We start from the raw sequence: 6,103 nt of genomic DNA on the forward strand, positions 1-6,103 counted from the left end.
GATCTAGTACGCAGGAAGAAAAGGAAGAAGAAAAGAAAGAGAAGGAAGAAGAAAGAAAAGGAAAAAGAAAAGGGAAAGAAAATAAAAGAAGGAAGGAAGGATGGAAAGAAAGGAGGAAGGAAGGAAGGGAGGAAGGAAGGGAGGGAAAGAGAAAAAAATTAGCCTGACACCAACCATCAGATTAATTGTGGAGAGCAAAACTAACCAATTAAGTATTCATTTCCAGGGAAGCACACAGCTGAAGTCAAAAAGGGAGAAAAGGTTAGTCAACAGATTTTCCTTCTCAGATATTATAAATAGATTTAATTTTTTCTGAGTTTACGCCTGGAGACCTACGGAAGAAATGTTTTGCTATGTAGATAGTAAGCTATATGATACTGTTAATTTTGTTTCTAAATAAATCTAAATGTAAATGAGTCTCTTACTTATGCAGAAATTTAGCTAAATAATAATGTATTTGTTAAATCAAAAGTTGTATTATTCTAATTATCATCTCAAATGTTACAATACTGAGTCCCTCACACAATATTGAGACAAAACTGTCTTTAAAGAAAGCTTTAAAGATAAAAGCTAATCAGGAAAAAACACTTTAGTGTTTTCTGGTAACCAATTAATGAAAACTGCCCTTCAACTGGGAAAAGAAATAGTTTTCTGGTAGGGTACCCTCTCTAAGGAGAGAGAGAGAGAGAGAGAGAGAGAGAGAGAGAGAGAGAAACCTCAAGGCAACCTAGCTATATGCATATGTGGCAACATCCCTCAGGACCTTGTAACAGGAGACCTCCTAATCCGACTGTATGTTTGTGTTACCATATATGGGAGACAAAGAAATAGAAAATGTAAAAAAACTATGCCATATGGCGTTGAGGGCTTAGTTCATGGAGTACGAACCCAACTGAGCAGTGCCTGCAGGAATAAAGTTGTTTCCTGGAAAGAAAAGCCTCCCTGTCAAGACTCTCTGTTCAAGAATCCTGCTACAGTTTAAGCTCTTACAGTCTAATACCTGGGTTGATATTAGCTAAAGAAGTTTAAACTCCAACAGCATGTGAATAGACTATAATTTGTATGAGAGATGGCTGGGTAGCTGAGTCAATTGAATAACCAACTCTGGATTTCCACTCAGATCATTATCCCAGGATCATGGGATGAAGCCACACACAGGGCTCTGTGCTGAGCAGGAGCCTGCTTAAGATTCTCCCTCTCCCTGTCTCTCTCCTACTGCCCCTCTCCCCTGCTCACATCTCTCTCTCTCTCTCTATCTCTCTCTCTCTCTCTCTCTCTCAAATTAAAAACTAAAAATGAAACAAAATGAAGAATATAATTTTATGAGAATATCATGGAGAGATCTCAAAAATTCACTCTATTTTATGTCTAACTTTGAAATTTCAAATGTGATTAAAAATAAGCAATAGATAATGTTACAAAATATTTACTTTGCCAAACACTGTTTTCTGCTGAATGTTGCCTTTTCTCCCAACTTACCTATCTAGTTCACTCTTGGAACCTCTGTGACTAAAATGATCAGTTGATTACTGATTAATGTATCTCAGTCATCACTTTATGATTTCTTGAATAGTTACCATTTTTTAATGGTAGTTCCATTTTCTCCCTCAAGGTTCTTCATTGTCCTGAAAAATGCATTTTAGTGGTGTGGCTTACCATGAGTGATGCAAATTTGACCAATGTTACTCACCTTTGAACAGGCATCTTTACATTCTCTCAAAAAGGGCAAAATGTCCCCTTCTCTTTGCTCCAACAGGTGCAGGCAGCTGGCAAGCTGAGGCCCTGCAAGGCCATGAAGGTGAAGAAGAGGGGCGGCAGTGGTGAGGCTGGGATAGGAACACAGCCTGTTCCAGGGGCCTCTGGCCAAGCCTGGAGCGCCAGCCCAAGCCGCAGCTTCAGAGCAAAGAGAATCTGGGTCTGGGAGAGAGCCGGGCCTCTGCGGAGGAACAGCTATAGGGCAGGAGGATGTGCTGGGGCGGCCGCGGATCACCGCTGGCAACTTACCTATGCTTACGCGAGGAGAATATCTACAAAATCGACCTCATCAGGTTCAAGATTTGAGACACGGATTCAGGCACTGTCCTCTTTGAAATCAAGAAGCCCCAGCCTCAGAGTGGTTGCTCATCAACCGGCGGGACCTGGACCCCAATGCTGGGTGCTTTGTCCACCATGAGTACACACCTGCCTTCCTGGGTCAGAGGCAGGTGGGAGCCACGGTGGAGTCCACGGTGGGAGACAAGTCTGTCAACCACTTCCTCATGATTGAGAGGCACTAAATCGCAACCAGCTCCAGGTCTGCCTGGGGAGTGTTCCAAGAGCCCTGGATCCAGAGTCAACTATGGGAGGGAGGGTGCCTCATGTCCCACATCCAAATCAGCGAAGCCCATGGGCCTGGAGCATGGGGTGGGGTGGTAGGAGGTCTGTCTGCCTCCATGTCCAGAAATGCCTCCTGGGAGAGAGGTAGCCAGGACTTCCTGACAGCATAGTTGGGCCTTTTTGGAGCTTAAGCATAGTGTTCCCCTATCTAGGTTTTGAAGAAGTCAGGGCAGGGACCCATTCCTTGTCCCCTGCCCACCACCAACAGGCCATTTAGAGTTGTAAATTCACAGATGAAAATCCATGGTGGGGTTTGGCTTCCATGACTCCCAAGGGAGTCTGAGCCCTGGGCCCACCCCAGGTGTTACCATCCGGGGCCCAGCCACTGCCTGTGATGTGTGGGAGGGACTGGACCAACTGCATATAGTTTTCAAAAAACTCTTTTTCCTTTACTTTTTAAAAAGAAAAAACAAAGCAAAGTGTTGGAGAAACAGGAGTCTAAACAGAAAATAAATAATGTAACAGATTAGGATCAAAGGCAATTAAATAGTGACCGTTTTAACATTTTCTCTTGTTTACTAATATCTTCATTTCCTTACATAAACTGGCTCACACTTATATGGATTTTATTCTCAAAATAGCTTAGTCTACACATAGCTGCACAGCACTTCAGTTTATTAATTGTAGTATCAAAATTTACTACAACTTATAACTCTTAAATGTAGCCTGCTAAAATAGTCAAATAGTATATTTAGATAAAAAAAAAAAAAACATGCTCATTGAGAAAGATAGTATATTTCCATTTTCTGTGTAGAATAATTTTGCAAAAGGGACAACACAAACTTAAAGGATTGATTGCATGAGAATTTGTTTAATACTCCCAGAATAGCTCAAGAAACATCAGAAACGTTTGTGAGGAGACGTGAGAAATGGCTTCTAATTTCAAATGTAAAAAATCATAAGCATTTTTTATTTAAAAATATCCATTTTTTTTAAAAACGTGTTATTTATTTTAATCATAAGTTGTGCTATAATATTTTACTCTGAGTATGTTATGGCAATAGTGATTTTTTTTTTTTATATATGAAATTTATTGTCAAATTGGTTTCCATACAACACCCAGTGCTCATCCCAAAAGGTGCCCTCCTCAATACGCATCACCCACCCTCCCCTCCCTCCCACCCCCCATCAACCCTCAGTTTGTTCTCAGTTCTCAACAGTCTCTTATGCTTTGGCTCTCTCCCACTCTAACATCTTTTTTTTTTTTTTTCCTTCCCCTCCCCCATGGGTTCCTGTTAAGTTTCTCAGGATCCACTTAAGAGTGAAACCATATGGTATCTGTCTTTCTCTGTATGGCTTATTTCACTTAGCATCACACTCTCCAGTTCCATCCACGTTGCTACAAAAGGCCATATTTCATTTTTTCTCATTGCCACGTAGTATTCCATTGTGTATATAAACCACAATTTCTTTATCCATTCATCAGTTGATGGACATTTAGGCTCTTTCCATAATTTGGCTATTGTTGAGAGTGCTGCTATGAACATTGGGGTACAAGTGCCCCTATGCATCAGTACTCCTGTGTCCCTTGGATAAATTCCTAGCAGTGCTATTGCTGGGTCCTAGGGTAGGTCTATTTTTAATTTTCTGAGGAACCTCCACACTGCTTTCCAGAGCGGCTGCACCAATTTGCATTCCCACCAACAGTGCAAGAGGGTTCCCGTTTCTCCACATCCTCTCCAGCATCCATAGTCTCCTGATTTGTTCATTTTGGCCACTCTGACTGGCGTGAGGTGATACCTGAGTGTGGTTTTGATTTGTATTTCCCTGATAAGGAGCGACGCTGAACATCTTTTCATGTGCCTGTTGGCCATCCGGATGTCTTCTTTAGAGAAGTGTCTATTCATGTTTTCTGCCCATTTCTTCACTGGGTTATTTGCTTTTCGGGTGTGGAGAGTGGTGAGCTCTTTATAGATTTTGGATACTAGCCCTTTGTCCGATAAAAATATCCATTTTTATATGTGCTTTTCTGTCCTCTTCCTAGAATGTTTACAACCTAAAAATAGACATTGCTTTGTTAAATGTATTTCTACTGGATATTGGTTGTTTCTTTCATTTTTTTTAATACTGGTTATTTCTTAGTAAAAAGTTCAATACATATTTTTTTGACAATGATAAGATCTATTCAGTCTTGAAGTACTTAAGTTTTGATACTCATTTCTCTGGATACACATTGGACATAATACGGCTTTGCCAAGATCAGATGACTTGGGAAAGGTTCATGCTCAATCTCCTGGATCCCTGGAGCAGCAAAAGGCCTAACAGCACAAAGAGTAAGGCACAAGAAAGCCAGAAAGCCACCTGGGGAGCAATGTGGTTTGTTAGGTCTGTGTAGTTACAGCCTGAGTAATTGCAGGGTGCTTGCTACGGGAACAATTTAGTTTTCTAGGTCTCTGGAGCCCTGCAACAAGCAATAGATCAGACTAGCCACCAAGGAAAGAGCTCATGTTACACAGCCCTACATATGGCAAGGAAGGCAAAACAACAAAGGATAGGAATCAATCTTTTTTATGACCTCCACTGGAACACCAAAGTAACATCATATGGTACAAGACTAAGTGACCCACCTTGGGAGAAGGCAATTGTACCAACTCTTTGAAGCATGAAAGCAGCTCTGTGGATCTTTGGGTGAATGATACATGGCTTCTAAGTATACTGTTGGGAGGAACATGTCTCATCCAAGAGTGAAATGTTTTGCACCATTATTTTCTAGGCTGGGTTGTGGAAACAAGGCTGCTGTTCTAGTTTATTCTCTCTGTTGTGGGTTTAAACATAATATATGCTTGTTTACTAATGTTTGGTATTCAGTTGCTCATGTGCCAGTGTCTTTCCAAAAGACAATCTCTTCATTTCAGAAATTCCATTTTTATAAAGGGATTGAGTCTATCCAATACTTAGCATTGAGTTAGCTTAGCTGAGGAATCATTTATCTAAAATTCATCTTCTTATAGAGAATGACTGTTTCAAGTGCACAATATTAAGCAGTTGGGTATCCAGTCAAAAAATCAAACAAGTGAAAAATGGGTAAGATGAAAATGAATTTTATCTGAAGTTGGTCCCAATGATTACATTTTGGATTTAATAACCACATTCTTTATAAAAAGAATAAAGTCTCCTACTGTAATTGCATTAAAATCATTGCCACATGAAGACATGGGCAGGAAGCTGAAGACGCAATAAAATCAGCAGAGAGATGACTTATCTCTCCTCCACTCAAAGTCATGGTCTAGGCCACAAAGAATTTTAAACTGTCCCATCCACTAAGGGAATTAGAGAACTATATAGAATTCCAGAGAACCATAGGGCCTAAGGCTCTTGGATAAGCAAAGTGAACTCCAATGACTTAAAAAAAGCTTAGGATAGTAAATAAAGAGTAGAAAGGATAAGAATGATGATAGACATAATTATCAGAGTAGTAGAAATGTCTTCTGTACTAACATCTCTGGTGTTTAGGGTCAATAAGTAACACAGCATTATTTTCTCAATTGTAACACTTAGGGTCAGGTTATAATGACAAAGTGAACAGCTATTAGGGCAAAATTAATCACAAAAGTAAAGTAACGTGGTTCTATGCAGGTGGGATAGTTTCACCTTGTTGATCAAGAGAGAAGTCAAAGGAAGCGCTGATTTTATGTATGTTCTTCAATTATTTTACAAAAACATGGAACAGCTTGATCTTTGAGAATTATACAGTCATTGCTACCAGCTTTTCTGGCCTTGGGGACAG

The 6,103-nt window shown here is 40.2% G+C and overlaps 1 pseudogene; it reads left to right on the forward strand.

Annotated features, from left to right (window-relative positions):
- The first annotated feature begins 1,792 nt into the window (after positions 1–1,792).
- On the forward strand, positions 1,793–2,452 carry LOC112856479 (protein unc-119 homolog A pseudogene; annotated as a pseudogene).
- Positions 2,453–6,103: the final 3,651 nt, after the last annotated feature.

The sequence above is a fragment of the Puma concolor genome, chromosome B3 (genome assembly GCF_028749965.1).
Source record: "Puma concolor isolate L17-30 chromosome B3, mPumCon1.1.hap2, whole genome shotgun sequence".
Lineage (NCBI taxonomy): Eukaryota > Metazoa > Chordata > Mammalia > Carnivora > Felidae > Puma > Puma concolor.